Source organism: Oryza brachyantha, chromosome 10, assembly GCF_000231095.2.
Source record: "Oryza brachyantha chromosome 10, ObraRS2, whole genome shotgun sequence".
Taxonomy (NCBI): domain Eukaryota; kingdom Viridiplantae; phylum Streptophyta; class Magnoliopsida; order Poales; family Poaceae; genus Oryza; species Oryza brachyantha.
Genome location: NC_023172.2, coordinates 1,981,569 through 1,994,712, shown reverse-complemented (window position 1 = coordinate 1,994,712; position 13,144 = coordinate 1,981,569).

Here is a 13,144-nt window from a genome sequence, read left to right as displayed (position 1 = left end):
TCAATCGTCAAAAAATGATTTATTTTAATTGATTAGTGACTGCAATGATTCAACCTTTGATTTGAGATAAGCACAATCCAATCCTAGTAGCACATACGTTTGGTTGTTGCTGTTCTCCACGTGTTTATCTCTTCTCTGTGCTGTATTTATCAGGGTTTAATTGGGATTGTCTATCAAAGCAGAACTGAACTCCTCAGAAACTGTAATCCTGATTGCGTTGCGTCTGAAAATAATAAAACCACACGACCCAACGTGGCTTGTCATCGTATCTCGTGTTCTATAATTTGGGGTAATTTGGACAAGGTTAAAAATCAAACTATTACAACAATTTTCAGATTATTTAGTTTGAATATTTTCATCAAGTTAAATATTTACCTTTTGAATGTAATATATAGAAAATTATAGTTAAAAGATATCTTTTGGAAACCCTGATGTCCAAAAATTCTAAGATTTAATGAAAATACATCGATGTGTGCCATCTCGTGCACTGCGGGGTTCTACTGCTGTCGAATATCCCTTCTCTTTAGAAGAGAAAGGAAATTAAATCCTACAGCAACTTTGGAAATGATTATGAGCCAAATTTCTGAATGTCAACTCTGGAGGATAATACACAGGAGTCAAACAGGATGAAGGCCCATATAGTCAATAATGATAGAGAAGTTCAACGGCATACTCAATAACGATAGAGAAATTCAATGACATACTTATCCTTCTTTCTATATTAGTAACGTGCCCGTGCTAACGCTACGGTATTATAATATATTTAATAATTTATTATAAAATAATATCATATAAAGTATCATTTTTAAATATAAAGCCACACATCAAATAATAATAAAAATATATCATTATAATTTAGCATGAGTACTCACGGAACGGTAGATGAGAGAATTATTAGCAAGAGTAACACGAAAAACATTTCAAAAATGATAAAAGAAAAATTATGATAGTTATCATCTATTTGTTACAAAGCGACATATACGAAAATGTGTCATAGGTAGGTATACCAGAACTGATGCACTCGCATCATATTCGACATGTCAATGGTCATCACAAAGTAACCACCATACTAAAACAAGAAATAATAGTGGTTAGCTCCAAATTTATGAACATGCTTTTGCATTACAAACTTAAACTTTTCAGCTTCCATGGACTTCATATTTTGCATTGCATATAAATAAAAAAATCATTCTCATTACCTACCCATCTAGGATGTCTTTATAAACAATATTCTTACCTTTGCTTGTTTATATGTACCTTGAATAGATTATAACTATGAAAACTGACTACATGCATGTGATATGATATGCTTTCCCATGTTACGGTTTGTCTCATATTTTAGAAGAAATATATAGATATTTGATATATTGTAAGTATGGAAACTGAATATATGGAAATTTGCTACGATTTCCTATGATACCTGTTTAAATACTTGGAAAGCAACACAAAATATCTATATATTTGGAAAACAACTCTTCTGGTTTCTATATATACTTGAAAAGCAACACTTCAGATTTCTATATACTTGGAAAACAGCACCAAATTTATTAATAATTTCCCATGTAGGATTCGACTGATATTGATCATTAGAACACTTTCGATTATTGTAACTGAACAAACGAACTGAAATATTTTACATGTGCAGCATGGGAAGAGGAAGAGAAGATGATGGACTCGTCTTGATGCTGACCTCGGACAGTCACCGTGATCTTGCTCAAAGACTGCAACAAAAAAATTTACAAGATCGATTAAAACCTGCATACAATTATTAAAAAAAGGATTTTAAGTACATGTCATGGAAATATGATGTGCAATCACAAGATAGATTCCTAAAAATATTTTTGTACTCTAGTTCTTACTTATCCAAAAAAAACCCGAAATTTGTCATCAAAAAAGAAGCTGACAAGGTATTGTTCTTGGCATTGAAGGGTGAACAGTACAATTAATTACGGAGATAAGCTAAGAAGTAAATTTCTCAACACATATCTCATCAATGTTTTTTTTTCTAAAAAGTCAACTTCTCACTTTATTAAAAGGTACCTGAGGTCTTTTCTGGCTCTAATCACGTGTGTATGGGTACTCGGCTAGTCATCTATAGTTAGTTGGATTTCATTTCAGTTGTCATAAGGCATAACCGCAGTCCATACTCCATAGTAGGGCTGAAAACGGAGTGGATAGTTTCCGTTCGCTCCGGAAAAAAAGGATACGGAGGCAGCTCAGAGCGGATATTTCTTGGATAATTCAGATACGGATACGAATACGGATAATTTTCTTCGGATACAAATACGAATACGGTATGACAGTTTCCGACGGATACGGATATTCCGACGGATATCCGAAGATTGTAATGAGCAGATATCCGTGAACATCTGAAACCAGTTCAGCCCACTTAATTTTAGGTCTGGCCCATCAACCAATTTACTACAAATTGCTTTTGTGCTATTGGTCTATCAGTATTTGTTGAACTCATTGTGTGCTATATGGTGGACTTATGTCACTTATCTGTTACCCGTAAAACTAAATGTAACTTGTTTAATCTATGATGAGACCTAAAATAACAGCTATCTCGATTAAGTTAGCTATATGTTTGTGCTATTTGTCTCTACGTACGGTTTGAGTGGTTTGTATGTTTTGAGAAATATTTGTTTTCGTATTCGTGTTCGACTACATCCGATCCTTATTCGTATTCGAGATAATTCGTATTTGTTTCTGTAACCGAGATATTCATATCCGTTTCCATATCTGCCTAAAAATATGAAAACAAATATGGTACGTGTATTATCCGTCCGTATTCGCTCCTTTTTCAGCCCTACTCCATAGATTTGTAAGTAATTGATAAGGCTTAGTATCATGTGTATAAACTCCTTTTGTCTCTAGTGAAAATTAAACTACACATATAAGCAACACGATCTGGGAATGCCAACATAACATGCATGTTCTTCTGAAGAATATTCTTACACCTAAATAGCACGTCTTCTAGAAAATAATCTTACACCTAAGTACCAATAGTCTTCTTTAAAATAATCTTACAACTAAGTAGTGTTATATCAAAGATCTCATGCTCAGCATGAACATAACATGTATGTTCTCTGGAATCAAATTTACATCTGACCAAATCAAGGAAATATTAAGCCAGAGATTATACTGAGAAGGGAAATTCTTACCTTTCGAGTGAGTAATAAGTATATGAAGGAGTAAAATTTGTCACGATTGAATCACATTACTGCAGCCTTGACGTAGACAAAAAAAATCCTTTTGCCATGTATGAATAAGGCGGTGTACTCTCTTCAACTTGCAACTATCTTCAAATTTATGTGAGTAAAAAAAAAGAACACCATAAGGCGGTAGAGGCTAAGTTGAGCTGCAAATTTCAGCCCTATGAACATACACTGATATAAATATGTGAGGTAGAAATCTAGATGGCTATACACACAGTACTAAGCATTATTGTTTTACAAATACACCAAATAGGTATATAAACTTAAGAGCAGAGAAGATTTATCAATGAACTTAAGGAACTGAGATTTCTTTAAAATGCATGTGTTGCTGTATTGCAATAATGGTGTGTTAATAAGTGAGCCAACTGCATTGCCATTCAACAAGTCACAACCAATTAACACAAAAATTAGTACACTAAACATGTGGATGCCACCTTGATGCTAGAGAGCAAGCAACATTACATTGCATTGATCCTGAAAGTGGCTGGCAGTTGTTTTCAGAGCATGTCCATGAAGTCACACTCCATTCTTCTTCTCGAATAATTTGTTATGCCTGTAACGCATAGATATGTATGACACTCTAATTCAGAAGTGATTTATCCGGTTGAAAAACTATAACTGATAAGCAATCATATTAGTGGCTACTGCTTCTAATTATCATTCTATTAGCATAAGTCTAGATATTTGTACTAACCACTAACTACCACAGTCAAAATAGAGTTGGTACATAAAAAATAATAGTTGTGATCGAAGTATACACAAGATCATCCAATCAAAACCGTGACACCTATCACGTCAAAAAAAACGCGACATCTAGAGCTATCTTAGCTCAATTTTTCACTAACGAAAGCTATAAGCCTAAAACCAAACCAAATCATGCCAATGAAATTACAAAATCAGTAAACCATGCATCAGGATCATCTGAACCAAGCGACCACACCTTGTAGTAGTCCTGAAAGGAAGAAGCAAGCAGTGTCCAGACACCACCAAATTCTCGTTTGCTTCCTTCTGTCGCGTCGATGCACCCGACAAAGCAGGCGGCGGCGGGCCCGTCGAAGGAGACAATGGCTAGGATCGAGTGCGATCTAGGCCATCCTATCTGACTCGGCGAACGGCGGACGGGGCGGTGGCGACGACGAAGGACATCACAGCTTTTCACTTATTTCTTTTGAGCAAACGTAGTTTCCGCGGTGGCGATGATGGCGCGGTGGAGCTGTTAGTGGATTTAGTTTCCGCGGTGGAGCTGTTCACACATAGATTGATTGTGCCAAGGAGTGGTTTAAGGATGTGTCCTACGTAAGATTGCAAGAGAGAAACTTTATATACAGTTATAGGCCATTAGATTGACTCATCCGACGGTTAATAATTGATTGGGAGAATCCTGTGTATGTTTTTTGGGTGGTCATAGAAAAATTACAACTCCTTCTTTTTATATTAGTATAGAAAAAATCCATAATCATGAGATGCAGCCAAACTGTCATACATGATGAGGTATCATTTTTTGGCTTATGTTTATGTTTATAGCCTAAAATTTTAATTTTTTAAGTTTAAATTTAAAGCTGATTTTGGAGTTCTTTTTATCATAGTTTAATTTGTAGCCTTGGATTTTAGATCGTGAAGATCACGTCTATAACAATTTTATTTAGAAATTATTTTTATTTTGTAAATATGCCGTTTGGTTTTTTTCTCCTACCCCAAAAGATAACCCCCTAATTCTTTAGGAACTGTCGGTTTTACTCTAATGTGATGTTGAAGTCTTGTCCTCCTTCTTTGGGATATATTTCGAACCTTTTGAATTTTTGATTGAATATGCAATCTGTGTGACATCTACTGAATTATTTGTAAATCCATCATTTTGCCTTTGACTAAAACACCACCTGCTATGCAGATGGGATTGTATAATTCTTTTCTAGAGTTTTTTAGAGTCATTTTCACTCCCATAGAAATTTACTATATTGTTATTGGTATCTTGAAGCACAACCAATCCTAAAAAGCATACACAGAAAATCCATTGCGTATTGCTGACTTTGTCCCAATTTCATTTGTCATGACTTTATTCAGTTCTACAATATGCTATGGATTTTTGTTTAACTACTACCATTTACTATTGTTGTTCATTTAATTTTCGTCTGTACTAATTATTTTTTCTAATGACTAAAGTACCCTTAGGTTGAAAGCTTCTAAAATTTGGAAAAAAAATGAAATATCAAAATGTAAGTTTTCAACCAAATTTTGGGGGTTTCACAATATGGTGCTTACAATCTGAAATTTTAGATTTTTTGGCCAAATTTTGGAAGTTTTTATGCTAGAGGTGTTTTGGTCATTAGAACAAAAATAACAGTTTTAACCAAGGCTAACTAGACGGTGGTAACATATTGTAGAAGTTCACCAAAGATCGATAACATATTATATATCTGAAAAAAAGTCATGGCAAATCGCATAACTGGGACAAAATTATGTGGTACACAGTAGATTCTTTCAATATATAACCCTAGTATCTTTCCATTGTTGACATTCTAAAATGATAACATATCACCTCCATCTTTTCGATAAATAAAATTTTTATCTATGCTTATAAGCCAAAATATAAATTTTCGGTCATATATTTGGAAGTTGATTTTTTTACCGAAGTTTATTTTATAGCCTTGGCTTTTAGATAACTAAAAATATATATATAAAAAAATTATTCTGAAATTATTTTTTGTTTGCAAATGTGTCGTTTGGCTTCACCCCTACGTTTTCACTCCTATTTATTTACTAAAAATCTGCTCATAGCCTAGTATTGGCACTTTTATTAAAGCAAAAAACGGATGATGAATTGTATATCCTAGCACCAGGAGGAGACTTTTATTTATTAAATGCATAACAAAGTGTAATTTGCAACGGGTAGACTAACAAACAGTAGAATCAGACGAAGAAAAAAATTGCATGATCAGATCCAGCCGAGGAAAATTGCGAGAATGTACAAAATATATTGAGAGTACATCGTACACGCTTGAATCTTCCTGTTGCATGATTTAATAAATGAGTACTTGCAAGCGACTGCAAAAGGTTGGCTGATTAAAAAAAAAGATACAAACTACAATTGCTGATTAATTTGCGATATTAATACTGTTGTTACACCAGTACTATCAAGCAAACCTTGTCTGACCATGCATTAATTTGACAAATACCAACGATTTGAATGGCCAACTTTTCGAAACAAATCAAATCCAAGTTGGAGTTTCTGCTTCCATTGCAAGTCACCGCTCATCGAAAACAGAGTGCGGCTTCTTTTGATTCTCCGGGTTGAGCAACCAAAAGGTATTTTTAAATGTTGGTTCTGGAAAACCGGCAACACAAGCTTCAATCACCAAATCGTACGTGTTGCTATATTATAAAGTTTGATTTAGTAACACAAAGCTAATTTTTTATGTTTATTTTATGAATAATTTTAGGCACTCAAGATTTTTTTTTCAGGGTCCTGACCAATCATGAAAAGATAGTTAGTACATGTGAAATCTAAATTTTAGAAAGACATTGGCGCTCAAAAATCTGACTATACGTGTATAGATTTACATATATGGAGGCTTCTGTTATAAACATGATTCTAGAGAAACATAGGGACATATGAAATCTAAAATAATAGAATGACATTAATTAATAATTCTAGCAAACCTTACAGTAAATTAGGTGTGCTATACGGCATTTTTACCCTCATTAACAGTGCAATAATCGATTTATTCAAAGGCCCTCATTAAAAAAACAAATAACATATTTACAAATAAAAACTATTTGTGAATAAAATTTTTATATATGTGTTTTCAGCGATCTATAAGCAAATATTAAAAATAAACCTTGATGAAAAACTCCAAATCAACTCTAAATTTAAAGTTAAAAATTTAAATTTATCTTATAAGAATAGACAAAAGTAAAAAGATAAGAGTGAAAATAAGCCTTAAAATTTATTGTGTGGAGTACTAGTACTACTATAATTGCATGGATGAAGAGTAGGAAGGGAAAACCACCTTAAAATGCTTTATAATGTAAGAATGAAAAGTATTTGGATAAAAAAGCCCTGAATGCTAGAATGAAAAATGAAATTAAAATAAAGGAAATATAATTTTCAGATGAAATTATTTGATTATATCTATATAACCTTAATAACCTAACTAACATGTGTGTTTTTTACCCTTAGAGCGGATACAATAGCAGGCTATAAGTCAGTTGTAAGTATATTTTAAAGAGATAAGATGGGAGAGAGAAGAGAGGTAGACTACTAATTTGTAGCCAGCTGCACACGGGCTCCAAGACAAAATATGTGTATGACATATGGGACCATGTATTGATATTTTATAGGTAACTATTGTATGAACTGACTATTAGATTGACTATAGATAGATTGGAGTCAGTAGTTGGCAACTTGCTCTTATCCACGAAGCAACACCATTGCCAAAGGGCAACAACACATGATTGATCCCTCATTAATGAAGGCCGGCAGCACACGGTTATGGCGAGAAGAGGCACTTCTTGGAGGCCTCAGAAACCACAAGACCAAATTAAGCCAATTTAACCACACAAGTTTCAGAGCCAAATAATTAACTAGGTAGCTGTCCATGTCATGTAAAGTTCAGGATCTAGGTCTTTCTGTTAACCTGTTGTGTTGTGTGGCCACAGGCCAAACAGGCCGTCGGTTCTATATATGGCGTCATTGTTGTGGTGTGATTGATTAATTGATCATGGATGAGACGGCAAGGAGAGGGAAGGACAGAAGTTGACCTTGTTGGAATTGGCCGGCATGACCTGATGCAAACTAATTAGATTAAGAGAGCATGTGTATATATGCAACGGGTTCATCCATGAAAGTGCAGAAGTTAGCATTTGCAATGATTCGATCCAAATAGTCATTAACCCCATGATCCAGAAGGGTATTTTTACTCATGTTTCTAATGCTTGTATCAATTTTGCATAGCTGATATTAGCCTATGCATGCATTATACAGTGTGTCTAGCTAACACATAAGAAAAAAAAAACCAGCCAATTGACGAATAGCAAACCTCAAAGAAACCAGTGCAAGATCGTTCCGCCGATCAGAAGAATATCGTGAGAGAGTAACAAAATAAAAAATCACCGACTCATCCAAATGTAGCCACAAATTCCAAATTTTTTAGATAAAGGATTTATATTAAACCCGGTCTCTACATCCCGATGAATGTATGCAGCCAACCAAGTCCATATAGAGCACTAGGACTCCTCCCATCACATGTGTCACACAACTAACTTAAACACAGCAAAGCACCAAGTTCAACTAACAAGTCACGTAACCACGAACCTCCACGCAAACTGAACAAGTAAGCTTAAACAACAGTTAAACTTCAATTCTCCTTCTAAAATTCCAGCCATACTTGGAGAAGAAATCTAAGACCCTCATTTCTAACATCATACAGTAATTTTTTAACCTTTTGCCATCCTCTTCCTTAAGCAGCAAAGACCATTGTCTTGCCCAGTATGTCCCTCTGAAGATTACCTGCTAGCCATCAAGGTATCACCTAGCCCTAGAGTCGACACAATATTCCACCAATAAATTTTCGTGCTAGCCAAAGCAAAATTTTCGCTTAAAAGATCGGTGCAGGCATGAGCGAAACAACGCTAGAATGACACATCCCAGAGAGACAATGACAGTTCAGGGTGTCGCCGTCGCCAAAACCGGCCAACTCTAAACATGCCTTTCGCCAACGATTCTCTATACTTTTATACCCATACCCATAACCATCTTGCGCACGAAGATACCATGTCAATGCCACCCTAGAACCTCCCTACAATTTTTCATTATTATCAACTAATGTGAAACTTGAGCCGATTAGTTCTTCTAAAAATGACGAGCCTTAAAAACACTTGTGTACCCATGATTTTCTGTACTCTTGTTTGATGCGATGGTTTGGCACGATTTGTCAGCCATTTGGGCAGGATTTAAGAGGACGAAAACCTACGAAAGTCAGACAAGTATGGGCAGTTCTTTCGTATCTTCTGCACTGCATTCCGGGTCGTCCTTGTTTTTAGGGGTTCTTTAGTTGGCAAAAACTTTTGCTAAAAGGATCACATCGAACGTTTGACCATATGTCAGAAAGGAAAGGGTTTTCGACACGAATGAAAAAACAAATTTCACATTCCACCTAGAAACCGCAAGACGAATCTTTTGAATCTAATTAATCCGTCATCAGCAAATGTTGGTTACTATAGCACCTATGGCTAATCGTGTCCTAATTAGGCTCAAAAGATTCGTCTCATGACTTTTCCCGTAACTGTGTAATTAGTTTTAATGTTCATGTATATTTAATGCTTTTTTAGGTATCCAAAAATTCGACGTGACGTTTTTAGGAAAATTTTTTAGGAACTAAACAAGGCCTTAGATTGACGTGAACTGAGACTTGATCAGCGATATAATTTCATTTATTTCAAGGTTTACCTTGCTGTTCGTGACGATCTGGCAAGAATCTTGGAGAGGTAAAAATCTTGCTCAATATATTCGTACTTCTCTTCTTTAATTGTTTTCAGTTTATTAATTTACTCCAGTCTACACGGTGTCTTGGATCTCTTCTTTTCGCACGTGGTTATGCTTATAACCAGAATTTTGAATTATCAACCTTAAATTTCTTAAATTTTGGATTGATTTTCTGATTCTTTTATTATAGTTTATTTTTTATTCTTTGTTTTTAGGTTGCCAAAAATACGCACATTTAATTTTTTTCACCGTAATTTGTATATGTATATTTGTTTCCCCTAAAAAGTCAAACAACCATGACCTTAGTCTCCTTCAAACACCTTCTATGGGAGTTTAAGGCCTTCTTTGATTCAGTCTCACACCCCATTCCGTGTGTTTTAACAACATAAAATTTTAATTCCTTTCTACAAAGGAGTACACAATATTTTAAATATACACTAAGCAAAATACTCCCTCTAGTAAAAAGATAATTGACACCGATGCTGTGATTAGCGGCACCAGCACTGAATATTTTTATTTATATTGGATGAAGTAACAAATGTTACTATATTTCTTTCAACAAAGGACAATCTAATTTTAGTTTTTACCCTTGCAGAAAAAAACAATTATCGGTTTTAAATCTAAGTTATTTTGCTTTGACCAAGAATATTTTTAAAACAAACCAGTTAGCATCAAAGTTGTATTATATTTGTAATCGAAAGTACTTTACTGATGTTTTATATTCAAACTAATTTGTTTTTGTGTCAATCAAAAATTGATGATCTCCAGTCAAAATTAACTAAATATTGGTGAATGGGGGGGAGTATTTATTAGTTATATTTTGGTTCATGTTGAGGTCCATTAGTTAACCCTGCTTAGTTAGCAAGAAAAACTACAATTAACACAAGTTATTTAGCAAGAAGATCTCATACACTGACAAATAGCAGAACCAAACTTAATGATATCATCATTAAACAAAGATGTATATATATATACAAGTAGTCACATGCTGGATTGACCACGGATCGATGGAGTCCAGTTGAATGAATTCCTTATATATATATAGCAAATCCAGAACACATCTGCGTACTACCACATGGAGGAGCCCCAAATTAATGAGCTAAATTAAGGTAAAAGTAAACTAATTAGCCGACAACATTTCCCCTTATGTTAAAAAAAAATTAGCCGACCAATTCCAAGTAGTACACTTGCTCAAGTCAACATGTAGCTAGTTGCCTGACAGGATTAATCAAAGGGGATAAAAATATTGCAGATGGCTCATATAATTTGTACTTTCTTAAGAAAAAAATGTGGCTAGGTTTTTCTCTACTTTGTACTTTCTTAAGAAAAAAAATACACACAGACTCCATGGTATTCTGATTTTTGGAAATCAAAATTTGTGCAGCCAGGCAACCTATTTTGCCAAAAAATAACATATATCATGGAGTGGTGCTGGCGTGACCAACAGGTTTATTTTCGAAAATGATTTTTTGATGATTATTTAAAAAATTAAAGAAATACTCCACAAATAAAAAGAAAGCCTGCCTTGTTCTGTTATGGTCGCTGTCAGGTGGGCCACTGCAACGTGTGTGACAGAGAAATATCTGCAGTGACGTTTGCATCGCAATGTGTGACTGTGTCGAGAGAGAGTAGCGTGCAAAATTCGTCCACGTTTGCACGGGCTCACATTAATTAACATAATATGCATGGTCCTTTTAATTATTAATTCGTCATCTTGATCATTCAACAGTCTTGTACTTTTGTCCAGTTAATTGCAAGGCTTTTCTTAAAATTTCTGTTAGAAGTTATTTTCAGTTTATATACTTCTCGATTTGGTGTATCATCTTTTTTCTCAAAATACGGTTTCTCCAACTACTTTGCGCATTGAAGGAGGTCTTTAGTTATTTATTCGACTTATAAACATTTGTCTCATTTTTATCCTTGTAAGTAAATATTGTCTATATTCCGTTTGGTCATTCATGAAGAATATAACACCGTGTATTGTTTGCTAGGACTTTGTTTTGAAAATAGAAAATTTTCATATGGGAATTTTCAGTTCATTGCAGATAAAATAGGAAGTAGAACTTATCGATAAGAGAGCACTAAGGGGTAAGAGAGTGTGACATGTTATTGGCTACCTCCAGTTTTACAAAATGTGCTTCATTCCTATCAACTAAAAGCCTCCACTTTATTTGACGTCATTAACTTCTGGATCTATATTTGATTGTTTGTTTTATCAATTTTTGGTGCAAATATGTAAAATTATAAGTTATTCTTAAGGTTCCTTCAGCAATAAATCAAATCATACCAAAATAATTGATAATATATATTTTTTCGAATAAGATGAATAATCAAATATAGATCTAAAAGTCAATGATGTTAAATAAAAAAACTAGAGAGATATATAAAAAAATAAGAGTTGAGATTTATATAAAAAGGGGTTGACGATAATAATTTTTAAATTATTACCACACACCGACATATATAGCTACTAGGAAAAATATAAATTCGCATTTTCTAAGGCATTTTGGAAATATCAAACAGTACACTCAGCAAACACATAATAAGTACCCTTGGAAAAGAAAATTGTAATTGATCCCTTTAATTCATATTGAATGGTCCGGACCGATTGACTTTTTCACTTGTCTTAATCCAATTTATCACCGCTCAACTTCGATACCAAGCAAAATGACATGATCACAAGTTCTCAAGCTGTAGAAATTACTCTATCCTCAATCTACCCCAGGTCATTTTGGTCCTACAGACACCTGCGTGGTAGTAATATGGTCGCATGGTATTTCAATCAGCCATCTTTAAATTTTAAACATAAATTTATAATAGGTTATATTATTAAATAAACGATGATTGTGGTTGTTTGAGACGATGAAACTAAATATATGTGACTATTTAGTAGACACAGAAATTAAATAGAAGACATTAAGATAAGTAACTAAGTAGAATACTACCTATATTTTAGGATAAAATTATTTAAAAACATTAAAAAGTACATATATTTTAGGATGGGGACGGAGAAGTTAGAAAATAAAAAGAAAAGTCAAACCAGCATATGCATATCACTACCTTTTGTCTTCCTCCAAACTATTAACTTTTACCCAAAAAAGTCTAACTACTAACAGATTCACTACAGTAAAAACAAGTACTAAATGGTCCTTAAACCATGAATCATCATCAGTAACGAAAGGTTCATTGCTATAAACCTAGTGTAATTAAATGTGTGCATGCGGAAGAGTGGTTAATTAGCGGTCAAACAGGGTGTGATTTGTCACCCAATTGGACTGTTTGATACACACATTTTCTTTCTTAATGTTTAATTAATGCAAGTGATCTTTGGTTAAATTAATCTTTGAGGAGTACAAACTGATCTGTCCCCTCAAGATCGCGTGCAACCAATAAAAAAATTATCTGGTTAAGCCGCCCATGCAACTGTACCGTGAAAAATATATAT